Here is a 14,427-nt window from a genome sequence, read left to right on the forward strand (position 1 = left end):
GTGTGTGTGTGTGTGTGTGTGTGTGTGGTGTGTGTGTGTGGTGTGTGTGTGTGTGTGTGTGGTGATGGGGGAGGGCAGAACAGGAGGAAGAGCTTTGAGGAGGGGAATTGGAAGGAGAGGGGCTGGTATTGAAATATAAAGTAAGTAAATTTATTAAGTTTTTTAAAAAAGAGAGAATACTTTGTACCCATTGGAGACCTTAGCCGCATAGAGAGTACTAACTTTTCTCAGCACCTGTGGAAAAAGGAACAAAATTAGAGACCCAGTATTGGCTGTGGAAAAATTCTTTGGAGAGTCACTACATCATGTCAAAATGTATCTAGCTTAGCCTGGTGGACATTTGGAGCCTGGGCTGTGACCTTGTAGAAAACACACATCCTTGCAGGTCGAGCTTCCGTGCATTAAGTCCCTTAAACTTTTTCTCCCTCCACCGAAATAAGCAGGCCTCTACCTTGGTTGACCCTATGCAAGGTTGGGATGAATGTTCTGCTTTCTAGTCCTTCTTCAGCAGTTGTCTCTGGAGAACTGGGCTTCTAATGGCCTTTCTCAATAATTAGAAATTTAATTAACATCTCTGCTTTGATCCGAGTTCCCTTTCTCATTACCTTGTGCTCAGCCTGTTCCTGAGTCGAGAGCTATTTCTGGGCCGTCCCATTCCAGCTATTAAGTACTGTTTATGCTTAATTTAGTCCGGCACAGCTGTACAGACAGCCACCAATAGCTCCCCATTGACCACTGAATTAAGTGCAAACTCTTTAGCTTGGTGTCAAGGGGCTTCCTCAAAGAGCCCAGACTCGCTTCTGATCTCTCCTCAGCTCTTCTCAATCTCAGGTCGGAACTGCAGTTTCTCAGCAGCTCCTTCTTATTCTGCCTTGTGATCTTGGCTTCTGTCTCCTTCTGCTGGAACATCTGGGCCCACAGCATATCTCTACACCTGCCGGGAACTGCCTCTGGAGGGCTGCTTTCCTACCTGATGCGGGACTCATTCCCAATCACCAGGGATGTGTTTAGTGAGAATTCCTTTAAAGTTGCATGGGAACTGACATCTTCTCATAGTCTTATTTTGTATGATGTCACACAACTATCCTAATTCTTTCTCACTCCGGGTTACAGTCTTTGAAGATTTGTGTTATTTTATTTGTGTGTCTTATGCTAACACATGTGCCCACAGAGTCTGGAAGCAGCATCAGTTGTCCTGGACATGGAGATATAGGTCATTATGTATTGTCCTATGTGTGTGCCAGGAACAGAACTTGAGTCCTTTACAAGAGCAGTAAGTAGGTGCTCTTAACTGCTGAGCCATCTCTCTGTGCATTAGAGACGTTAAAGGAAGGAGCTATCTTCCTTTAAGCTGATCCGTCCGATCTATCACCTCCTAGTCACAGCTCCCCAAAAGCCAGCAGGATGTCAGAGAAGTTCTGGGCTCAGCTCTGGGATACTTGCTGGCGAATGCCTCCACCAAGGTCAGTGTGTGCCCTGAGAGCTATAGAAGGTACATGTGAGACCACAGGCTAGTGTGGGTCACCTAGCAACCAGAGGAAGCACACGGGGCCATGTTGGAGTTATGATGCTGATGAAGGATATGCTATCTGTTTGGATGGTAGTCATATTTCTTTGGTTCACATCATCTTTTTGGTCTTAGTCTGTTTCTGTCACTGACTACGACAAGATGTCATAGGCTAGATAGTTTATAAACAATACAAATGTATTTGCCTCATGGTTCCGCAGGCTGGGAAGACCAGGTGCATAGTGTGGTTATTTGCTGAGGGACTTCGTGCTGTATCCTAAGCAGGTGTGAGGGCATGTGGGTACTCACAAGGCAGAGGGGAAGTGCAAGACCGAGCTACCTCTGTCTACAAGGAACCTGTTCTGGTTTCTCCACTCCTACAGTGACGACATTAACTTGTTCCTGAAGGCAGAGCACCCACGAGCTAGTCACTACTGAGAGTCTGCATCTCTCGAAACTGTCCCACTGACAATTAAGTTCCAACACGCAGGCAGGTGAGATGGCTCAAAGGGTAAAAGGTACTTATTACCTAACCTGACAATCTGGGTTCCCTTCAGAGCCCACACGGTGGGAGGAGAGAACCAACTCCCACAAGTTGTCTTCTGATTTCCATATATGAACTGTGGTGCCCACGTGCACATGTGTGCGCACACACACAGGCGTACAGGCACCCATGTACGCATGCACGCACAAGCCTGCAGCAGCAGTGGGAATGCATGTGTTTGGAAGAGAATCTTTGGCAATGCGGGTGCCATGATTCTTTAAGGCATTTGTTAGTTTGGAAGGAAGAAGAGTTCAGTGCCTGTGGGATTAATGACCAATACTTTCATTACAATGAAGGGAACTTGAATTACCTTCTTTTAACCATCTGTATTGCTTTTATTTTAAATGAAATGTCATTTGAGGAGTTTAGGCAATTAATAAACAAAATGTGAATTTTTATTAAAATGAAATGGCTACTTACGCAGGTTTTTATTTTGAGATTTGAATTAATTTATAGCCATTTGTTTCCTTACGCATAATTAACAGGGCCATCCACCTGTCCCTGTTCCACTTGACTGGCTACGCTCTGGTGCCCACACTCTGGTGTGGGGTAAGGATAGGTAGATATGTGACAATGGCAGGTGCTAAATTGAAAAGCACATCTAAGAAGGGACTAGGAGGCACTGGGGTGGCCATTTAAAACCAGACAGCTGAGCATATCTTTCCTCAGAGGACTTCCTTAAACGTCTGAGGGAAATTAACAGATATGGTCACTCAGGAAGTGAGTGACCTGTGCAAAGTCCTGAGTTAGAGACACAGCTGGCATGTCCACAGAGACCCAAAGAGGCTGGCACACTGAGGGCAAGTGACAAACCAAAAGAACAGTAGAAGATGATGTCAGAGCAACAAAGGAGCCAGGAAGAAGGGTCCCTTTTCAACTGCTCTGGGATTTTGTCTGAAATACCCAGATGCAGCTGGAAAGCCACCGGGGAGTAACCTCCACATTTTAATGGTTGTGACCATGTCTACTGTCAAGGTTCTCCTTTGAGCTGAAGATTGGGTTTTTGACAGAACGTTTCTTCTTCCCTCCATGACAGTGGCCAGTGCACACTCCTAGGGTTAGTCACAGAGAAGGAGAACCAAGCCAGCAAGGCATGCCCGAGGTACTCACTCATGGCCGGTCAGAGCATCTCCATCTGAAGCATGTTACTTGACCAGGCCTGGTATGGCTGAGGTAAGGTCTGCACAGCTTGCTACAGATTTTTTTTTTAAGTGGGAAACTGAGCTGGTTTTCCTTGAACACTGCATTCTAGAACCCAAGGACACTGTACTGGCTGTTTTTGTGTGTCAACTTGACCCAAGCTAGAGTTATCACAGAGGCCAGCCTGGTCTACAAAGTGAGTTCTGGGACAGCCAGGGCTATGCTATACAGAGAAACCCTGTCTCGAAAAAACAAAAAAACAAAACAAAAAAAGAAGTAAGGTGGACAGATGCCAAGGGAGGTCTGTAAGTAGGAACGTTTTCTGTGTGAGCTTGAAGATCCGAGTTTCGATCCTGGCACCGTGTCAAAACCGCAATAGAGAAACAAAATCAGGTATGGCTTCATGCAAACCTGTACTGTGAGGAGTAGGGACAGGAGCTGAGGGTTGCTGGCTCCCAGCCTAGCTCTGGGTTTAAGGGGAGATGGTCTCTCAAAGGAATTAGGCAGTGAGAGATGGAACAGGGCATCTGAAGTCAGCTTCTGCTTGATACACATTCACACTTAGGCACATACACATACAAGTTCATATAGCACACACATGCACATGCACACTCATAGGCATGCACACACACACACATATACACTCACACACCCACTCACACACATTCACACACACTCATACACTCACACAGACACTCATACTCACACACATACACACTCAGATTCACACACTCAGATTCTCTCTCTCTCTCTCTCTTACACACACACACACACACACACACACACACACACACACACACACACTAAAGATGAGCAGCCTGCTGGGAGAATTGTGTCATAATACTTAAAAAAAAAAATCTGTGTCTATGGAAGCTGGGCAGATGGAGAAATCTAGAAGGAATGATTATTTTGTTCTTGACCCTTTCTTCCTTGTGTTGATTTGTTAGGTAGATAGCAGGTCCTGTTTCTTCTTTAATGCCTCCCACAGTCATCCTCTCTCCCTCTCCCCCTCTCTTTCCTCCCCTCCCTCTCCCCTCCATCCTCTCCTCTCTGCTACCAGGTCCCTCTCATACATAATGGAGGGAGGATGAGAAGGCTAAACAAAGGCTGTCCTTGCTTGTTAGAAAAGGATCACGGGGAGTAGCCAGGCAAGTGGAGGATGCCACACTTGGTTCATCATGGTCTGCGACACGCTATCACCCACACAAGTCTTCCTCTAGATGGCTTTCTGTGAAGCTGGCGGGTCTTTTGCGGTCACAGTTCCAGATGTTGAGAATTATCCTGTTGTTAGTGGACATCTGGATCGTGCCTCCATAATAGGTGCTCTGTCGTGGAAAACGAACGCTGTCCTCACCGGTGGAAGACCAAGGCGACCATGCCTGTCCCCAAGAGCCTCTCTGGGGATGTCTGCCGCTGTCATGGTTGAGCCGGCGTCCTTTGTAGATCCTTCCCATGCAAAGCCAGAGGGACTCAGCTGTTTTATAAAAGAACTTCTTGCTTCATTTTCATCCCTCTGCCTGTGTTGCCTTAGCTGCTCCAACCCTCAAGGATTTGTGTCTCTCCCCCCCCCCAACCCCTTACTCAGAAAGCTAATTAAGGTTGCACTTCGCTCTTTGCTGGCAGAGCCGGACAGTGACTGCAGGCTGAGGTGACATCTCATTTGTCCAGAGATGCAGGGGTGCTGGTGCTTATTTTCCTTATTAGTCATTCCAAGAAATATTTGGGGGGGGGGAAAGGTGACTGTTGAGAAGCTTGGATTGATGAGCGTGAGCAAGGGCTGCAGGGGCAGAGGGAAAGCCAGGCACTAGCCCTTTCCCATAAGTTCCCCTTCCCTTCCTGAGTCTGAAGATCCGTAAGGAAACACAACACACCCGGTGTCTGTTAAACAGGTGACGGACACCAGTTTCCTATCACATCGAGAGTTCCCTTCCACATTAATCATCTTAACTATTTCACGTATGGAACTCAGAGGCACTCAGTATGTTCACAGTTTTGCACACTCATTGTTATCCTCACCCACCAGCAGAGCTTCTTACCATCCCAAACACAAACTCTACCCCGTTAAATATCAACTCCACTTTCCTTCCACCTTCCCGCTCCCAATAACCTCGGCTCTACTTTCCTTTTCTACATTTCTCCATAAGATTATTATAAGTAGATGATCTCACATGTATCCCCTTGGTGGCTGGCTTATTTCCCTTAGAATAGTACCTTCAAGGTTTGTCCATGTTAAAGAATGTCAGGACAGTATTCCAAAATATATGTCTGTTCTATAATGTTTTTCTAGCCCTCCGGTGGACATTTGGATTGTTTCTACCTTTTGGTTATTCACTATGGACACCAGTGTCTGTTGAGTCTTTCTCTTCATGTTTTGGTGTGGATACCCTCAAGAAGAATGGTTAGATCATAGAGTGATTCTCTCTGCAAGTTTCTGGGACATTGCCAAAGTGCTTTCCAGAGGGGGAGAGCCATTTGAGCTCTCTGTTAGCAAGGTACAGAAAATTAGGGCCTTTTCCCGTCCTTGCCAACACGTTGTAGCCCATCCCATTTTTTGTTTGCTCTTTCCATGATTATGGTCTCATGTACATGCAATGTCTTCCCGTGTGGCTTTGATGTGTTTTCTGGTAATGGCCAATGATAGTAAACATCTTCTCATGGCTTCCAGGCCATTCCGATGTGGAGATCATCTACTCAAGTCTCAGGCTTGCTTTTGAATGGGAACGCTTGACTTCTTGAGTTGTGAGAGAGCTTCTTGTACACTGGATAGTCATCCCTTGTCACAAATGCAACTTCTGCATTTTTTTCTCATTCTACAGACTGACTTCATGTTTTAGATATTGCCTGCACAGGAATTGTTAATTTTGATAACATTCAATGAATTATTTTCTTTTCTTTTCTTTTTTTCTTCTTTTCTTTTCTTTTCTTTTCTTCTTTTCTTTTTTCTTTTTTTGCCAGAATCTCTGGGTGAAAATAAGAAATTACAGTGTTACAAAGCCTTTCCCTGCTGTCTCTTTTAGTTTTTATGTTTTGTTTTGTTTTGTTTTGTTTTTGTGGGGGTGGGGGGGTGGGGTAGGGAAAATGTTGAGAAAGTCTTGCCAGATTACCCAGGCTGGCATAAATTCTAACCTTAATCTTTCCAGGGCTGGCATTAGGGGAATGTGCCCTGATACCCTGCTTTCTTTCAGAAGGTTTTTATTTTCGGTTCAATGATTCATGTTCCTTTTCTGGTTAGTTTTTGCCTAGAGTCATAAAGAAAACGCCAGGCTCATCTGTTACATGTAGAAATCTGGTTTCCCCAGCATCATTAATTGGAGACACTGTCCTTTCTCCTGTTGAATGGTTTTGGCACCCTTATTTTTTTAAAAAAAAAAATCAATTCACCACATATGTAAGATTTTAAACTCAGGTTTTGAGTTTCATTTGGCTCAGAGGAATGGGTCTCTGATGGTGCGAATACTGAGCCATAGCCGGCGACAGGTCTCCTCGGGTAAGTAGTGCCTTTTCAGTCTACCAGTGCTCCGGACTAGAATCTCTCTAGCACGCCCTTGCCCATCTGCTGTTGATATCTCATCACTGGCGGGGCTCATTAGGTGGGTTTAAGTCCTTTCTTGCCTGCAGGGTAGGCGGTAGCTTTTTTTTTTTTTTTCTAACTAAATAATCATTGGGTCACCACATGAACAGTTAGGTGTGGAGCTATGCGAGAAAAAGAGGGAGTGAGCACTTGAGATCTTAATCACCTGGGATTTGTCACTAAAAGGCTGCTGGGAGATGTAATACCTGTGATTGGCACCGTGACGCCTGTGCCTGCCATCACTCCTTGGAGCATCTGCCAGACGTTTGCAATGCAGGCTTATTGCATCTTTTATATTTCCAATTATTTCTCTTGAATGCTATCCTAGGAGAAGCACAGGACCAGTCTATGGGAGTAAGTCAGCCTAAACAAATAGTCACTAAATTAAAGACCCACGGCTCAGTACAGTTGATTGATTGTATCCAAGGCTGGTGGATGACCCCCCTGACTTGGAGACTTTTGTTTTGTAAAAGCTGCCATTCAGATTTATAGGGTACTGGCAGTCTTCCCCTTCCTGATCAGGGAAAACGAGTGTCAGGGGATTTGACAAGGATACACCCTACAAAGGCTGACATTTTTCTTGGTATATTTCATTACAAGTAATAGCTTAAGAACGACAAGAAAAAAAATATCGCCGTGAAGAAGGGAAGGCTTTTAGTTCTACAAAAACTTCCCTGTAGGAGAACTATAGAACTGTAGGAGACGGTGATGGGTGGCCATGCTTTTGACACACGGCCACTTGTTCAAGACAGAAGACTTGAGCATCCCTCACATCTCTCAGATGAGCAATCGGGGCTCCAGAGAAGAGAGCAGCTTCCTCATGACCAAGCAGCTGGCTAAAGCCAGCCTACCTGTAGTACCTGGTCCTTCTGGCTCTAACCCAAAGACTTTACCAGAGCGTCATCCTCTTTTACAGCTTTATTCTCTGCCACGCTCATTTCTACAACACCGCCATGTAGTCAGACACTCTGTCATCTCGAATAAAGACAGCGCCGTAGGCTGGCTCATCATTTTCCTGGAATTCTCATAAAATGAATCAACATAAATTAACGTAATAAGAAAGGAAAACTTCTCCACTTGACAGGCCATCTCATGTGATGAATTTCTATTATAGCATCTCAAAACAGGAAGGAACACAAGAAAATATATTGTGTTGATTAATTGCTTTATTGATAATTTGACTTTTATTATTCACTGGTAATATTTTTTATTAAGTGTTAATATGTGCTCGGCATGGTGATCGGAACCGTAAGTCTCACCATGGGTAAAACTGAACATGGTTCCCTCCTCATTAAGCCTGGATTCTGGTGGGAAATGCTGTTATCGACCAGGGAAGCATATAAGTCAATGTAAAATTGCTCTGGTAGGCTAACAAGGGAGAAGTAGCGCCATGAGAGGATTTGGCAGGGGAAGTCTTGCTGGGTTCGCAGGCAGGTAGAGTCCTTCCTGTAGCATGACCTTGGAAGTGTCCAAGAGAGAAGAATATGTGGATAGTTGAATCCTAATCAGAGGCTGCATCGGGGGAAGACAGGAAACCATCCATTGGAAACCATCCAATGAGACACACTCATTATTGAAAGGATCAGCTCAACCAGTTAACAGATGGAACGAATGAAGTCGAGTGAGCTATCTTAACATACGGCCCACGGCCCTGGCATGGAGCATGCCTGCCTTGTGATCTGCTTTGTGACAGTTGCCAAACCCCTTTACCCTTCTCAGTTTTCCTCATCAGATCAGTGGCTTAATATCCAGGGTGTGTGAGAAATAGGGAGGCTTTGGAAATCCAAGTTTAAATTATTCAAATTATTCTTTAGATTCACCAAACACTTAAGTGTCACTATGATGGGGCTGTGGACCAACAGACCTACTGTTAGTTATAAATACCAGGAAGGTAAATAAATGTTTTTAAGCCACTTGTGTGATGAGTACAGTTTATCATCAGAGGACCCTGGGAGTGCGGGCGGGCTTGTGTGTGTGTGTGTGTGTGTGTGTGTGTGTGTGTGAGAGAGAGAGAGAGAGAGAGAGAGAGAGAGAGAGAGAGAGAGAGAGAGAGATTGGGGGCTTCCTGGGAGCTGTGGCTCACTACCACTGCCCAGCATACTGGTAACTCAGGTGATCAATTCAATTGCAGAGGCTCAGCAGTATAGTAAGAGGCTCTGGGCTTACAGTCCAGTGTAAGCAGCAGTGCTCACACACTTGCACACACACAGACACATAGACACACACACACACACACACACACACTCATTCACATTCATTCATATATGCACACATACACTATGCCAAGTTGATTTTTCAATGACTAGATATCACTTTGGTATTTACCTATTATAAAACAATCCCAAGTTATTAAGCCATAAGCTAAGATTCTATCTTAAAGCAATTTTCTTTGTTAGAGATGAGCCTCTCCGTGTCTCAAAGTTTTTTCATTTGTTTTTGATTCATTTTATAAGAGACAAGGACTTACTTGCACTGTCTGTATATATCTGGCCAAAATTGGAATCCCTCTTTTATATTCTCTTGTAGTCTTGATTTCAGAAAATATCAATTGATATATGTTTCTGGGAACTTAATGCTTTTAATTTACATTTAAGAGCTATATTATTAGAATCATTCTAAGGTTGATGGGGAGAAAAGGAAAAACTAGTTGAGAGAGAGAGAGAGAGAGAGAGAGAGAGAGAGAGAGAGAGAGTATGTGTGAGTGTAAGTGTGTTTATGTGTATATGTGTGTGTACTTAGGAACAAACCTGGGGCCTCATAGGTATTCTGCTGGTACTCTACCCATGAGCTACATCCCAGAGCCATTTGCTTTGTAATCATTATTAGTCTCTCAGAGACAATTTCTCTTCAATAGTGTGCTACAGATTTGAGGGAAATAATTTTTAAAATTCCCAAGAAATTACTCATCTCATCTATTTAATGGCAAATATGACAGGTCCTTTTGATTTCTCTATTAATTTAACTTCCTAGGTTGCAATCATGATGATTAATTGACTATTAAAACCAAACAATGGCAAGTATGGACACAGGCCGGTTGTTTTACATCAGTCAGTTCATCCATTATGTGAAAATTCTTGCTGATACCCCAAACCTTACAGTAGACTCCTTTCAACCCCCCNCCCCCCCCCCATCCTCAAGTGCACTGGCTCTAGAGCTACTGCTCATTGAGTGTGGAACAGATTTATCTCTGGCTTTCCCTTGGAGACATTTCTAGGCTCTGAATCGGTATGTTAAGAAATTGAGAGTCCTATGAAAGGTACAGTCAGTAAATATGACATACCTGTCCCCGAGTGAGAGCTGACATACCTGTCCCCGAGTGAGATCTGGCTGGGCTTGGAGTCTCAGATCCCCTGCTCCGTGCTCCTTGCCTACTTTCACTGCTGGTCTGAGTGGGAGTGATGAGCATCGAAGTTTTAGGCACAACAGAGGTATGAAGGGGAGGCGGACTCCATCCTTTAGTCACCACGAGGAGGAGAGTCCCCAGCAATGGCTCATACTTGAGCAAGAATAGATGTTTGCTATTGTATCACAGACATGTTTGTTTGTTTTTTTTTTTTCAGTTGCTTGTCATAACAGTTGACTGTGTGTGACACATCGCAGCTGTAAAGTACAATGTGGACTGTATTATAAATGAAGTTTAAAGAAAGTGATCTAAGGAGCAAGGAAAGCCTAATTAACTCGAAGTTAGCAAAGACAGGAAGATGAGATGACATTTAAGAGAAAACCCAGTGAATAAAGGAGCGCTTGCTAATGAGAAGGATGGGGGGCAACTTTGAAAGTGGCTCAGGGTAGGCAAGGTCGACTGGGTTCTGAAGCTCATTCTGAGCTGGGGGAGGTTCCAGAGGGCTCAGCCCAAGGTTTCTTGGTCTCACGTGCTTGGGTAGAGTATCATGATCTCAGGAGAACACTTCTTCACACCACTGTGGACAGAAAACAGAGACAGAGGGCAGTGTTCTGGTTTGCTTGAAAGGCACCTCCCAAGTGACCAAGCTTGTTCCCTCTAAACTTGTTGGTGGCATCTCGGTAGACAGAAGTTAGAGCAGATGCCAGACACGGTTCATCTGCAGGCTACTGACATGGACCTACTTACCCTGGACCTACCCATGAGGAGCTAGCCATGTCTAATGAGGACATGAGGAACCACGTCCAATGAGGACATGAGGAGCCACGTCCAGTAAGGACGTGAGGAGCCATGTCCAATGAGGACATAAGGAGCCATGTCCAATGAGGGACGTGAGGAGCCATGTCTAGTGAGGACATGAGGAACCACGTCCAATGAGGACATGAGGAGCCACGTCCAATGAGGGTCGTGAGGAGCCATGTCTAGTGAGGACATGAGGAACCATGTCCATTGAGGAGTACGGGTTAGGAAGATATTCTGGCCTATGTGTAACTTAACGTATGGGTAAAGATGGCATAGAGCAGAGGCCAAGGCTAGCTTCCAGGCAGAGTGCTAGTCACTAAGTAGTGTTTGTGCCCTTTGGTTCCCTCTCTTTGGATAAGGGAAATGACCATGGGAACAAACAGAAGGTGAACAGCTGAAAGACACGTACCCACTGGGGCTGTACGCATTCCTGTACGAAGAAACTCTGACTTGTCAAGGGGATGATGGGGGGGGGGGTGATGCTTCCTAAATGGCTTTGCCCTGTGTCCCCTCTTCTCGTGAAAAAGCTTTTTGAAATTCAAACATCTAACAAGAATGAGCATGTTCTGTGAGTTGGTCTAAGACCAAGCTGCATGGGCACTGATCTTTACCAGACTGGAAGAGCTGGGTGGTCTATCCACTGCTCAGCCGGCTGTGCCATTTGGTGGTTTCCTTCTGCCCTTGGGTGGGTGGAGGTCAAGGGAGAGTGCCTGATGCTCAGGAAGCCTCTGTGGGGCACCTAGCAGGACAGATCTTAGGAGACATCAACACTGCAGAGAGGTTAGGCGACATGGATGCCTTGGTGAGGAATATGGAGCTACCCGTTCTTGGTGATAGGGCAGCAGTTCAGAGAGCAGAGGGGATTCATCTTCCTGCTCGTTGTGGGTCATCTCTATGTTAGGGGTTCTCTCGTAAGCGAGGATATGGATTACCAATGAAATGAGTTGGTGGTGAGAGCTGGATGAGAGAGAGAGAGTTAGCATTGCCTAAACTGTGGGCCTTGGGGCTGGAGAGAGAGCTCAGTGGTTAAGAGCACTGGTTGCTCTTCCAGAGGAACCCTGGTTCAATTTCTAGCACCCACATGGCAGCTCACAACTCAAGTCCTCGGAGATCCATCACCCAGTTAGTTCTGGCTTCCATGGACGGTATGCTTGAAAGTAGTGCATAGACATACACACAGGCAAAACATCCATGTGCATAAAATAATAAGATAACATTTTAATGTGTGGACCTTATCAGGCATGTATAGGAGAGTGACACTTGTTGGAAGTTGGTATAGTGGAGGCAGAGCGACCTTCCTATGGAGACCCTGTCATTGTCCTATGAATGGGAAAAATGTCATTCAATCTACTGAGCCTGCAAGCAGGGTTGGTTTTTTCCAATAGTACCCAAGAGGAAGCTGTCTGCTCATTCTAAAAATATCAAGGTTTTGTTAACACATTGTCCCTTGTCGCCTGCACTCCTGTCTTGCCACCCTAAGGAAGTCTGTTGTTTTGCTGCGGTTTTGGTCTGATTCAATTCCTTCCAGCTGCAGTATCCCCTGTTTCTTCCTTGTGGCTCAGTGGCTATAAAGAGACACCACCGGGCCACCCATACAGCATTCCTCTGGGGCAGACACAATGGCACTTGTGAAATGCCACCCGCAATAGAGGCAGGCATAGGTTGTCGGAGGATGTCTGTGCAGTGGAAACTCCAGTTGGGAACTATACTGATCATGAACACCCTGGAAGGACTCTAGCCAGCCCTAGCGTGGCAAACATGGCGTTGGCACACCTGGCTCTTATTTCCCATTCCCACTGCCTTTCTAAGAACCATTAGATGACATCCCTAAAGCTAGCCGCCAAGGTCTATACCCTATTTGTCTACTTCTTCCTCCTCAGGCTGACTACCAAGGTTCAACTACCAATGTATTGAAGTCCAGCAATCAAAAGGTGCCTTCAGCTCACTTAATTAACATACCCAATTAAAATTAAACGCTTCATCCTAACGGGGGGTGGGGGTGGGTTTCTCTTTTATCTTTATAAACTACCATTTTTCCTATGGGCCTCATCTGTCTCCTCTCTATCCAGAGACAGTCCTTTGTCAGTCTCCCCAACCCTGCTACCTCCTCCCCAGAAAGTACCCCTTTCCTCTCTCCCTTGTTGACTTTCTCCCCACTCCCTTGTCTCCTTCCCCTTCCTCCTCTTCCTCTATTTGCTGTCTTTGTCTCTTGACTCTGTCCTTTGGCCCTCTGGGGTAAATAAATCTCCTTTGTGCTGAGTGAGAACTTGGTCTCTGGGGTGTCTTGAGCTGACTTTTTAAGTCTCTTCACATTCTGCCTACACCAAGGAGTTAAAAGAGAGGCTTAAGCAAGTGCTCAGACTCCAGCTTCCGGGTGTGACAAGCCTTCTAGAGCTAGAGACACACATTTAGCCACAGTGACAGTGCAGGTAGACAAGAACCGTGTAGGTGTGAGCTCTTGTCCTGCCTCCCCGGCGACCCTGTCTGAGTTACATGGGCTGGCTTGACTGCTGGCTTTTAAGTGGGATTCGAGGGTCTGAACTCGGGTCCTCGTGCTTATGAGCTAAGCACTTCATCTACTGAGCCATCTCCCCAGTACCAGAGAGTGAGGGTCTTTCTCCGTGATTTGGTCCTCTACTAGCTGACCCTGGGCTCAGCACGTCCTCCCAGTTACTGATGACAGAGAATGGGGTTGCGTCACCAAGGCTGATGTTCTGAGGAGGCATCTAGAGATGAGGTCTAAATGGCCTGAATTGGTTTGGGTTTCCCCTCCATCACTGTCCCCACCCCTATTCCCACAACCCCATAAGGCCTATGGGTCTGAAAAACATCTGGGACGGATAAAGCCAAACAGATAAAGTAGCCAGTGTGTTTGCTGAGTAGCAGAGATAGGACGAAGTCTCTGCTTCTGCTTCTGCGCTGATGTACATATAACCTAAGTCAAGCATACACCGAAACAGACATTGGGAGCCAACGCATCTTGCCTGGCAGGTCGGGATTAAAGTTGATCGCATTCACAGCTGGGTGAGTGTCCCAGTCTGTCTTCACCCACAGCTTGCACAGTATCTCCCAGCACTACAGAAGCTAGTCAGCAAGGGGGAAGTTTCCAGCTTGGTTTCTCTAAACCTCTTAACTAAGGTGTACGATGTCTTCAGCAATAGAGTCTAATGGTCTGACTCTGATGGGCAACCAAGGGGGATGGCAGTAGCCTGTGTTGGTTTTAGGGGACCTCTGGGGTCTCCCTGACAAACACCTCACATGGAAGTATCCCACACCTGTTGGATGGGCATTGTATTTGTCTTCTCACGCTAACAATTATATTTTTAATTAGATTACCAGACAGCGGGGTTTGCATACAGCTTTCTATACTCTCTTTATTATGGCGTATCCTTCTCTTGTCCCGCTGTCTCCCCTGTCTCTGACTCTTCCCGCTAAATCTCCAGCGTGTCTCCTCTCTGCAAAAAGGAATCCATCCCATCATCAGCCACCAAACCTAGATACTAATACTCATGCCAGCAGGA

Source organism: Mus pahari, chromosome 19 (assembly GCF_900095145.1).
Source record: "Mus pahari chromosome 19, PAHARI_EIJ_v1.1, whole genome shotgun sequence".
Taxonomy (NCBI): domain Eukaryota; kingdom Metazoa; phylum Chordata; class Mammalia; order Rodentia; family Muridae; genus Mus; species Mus pahari.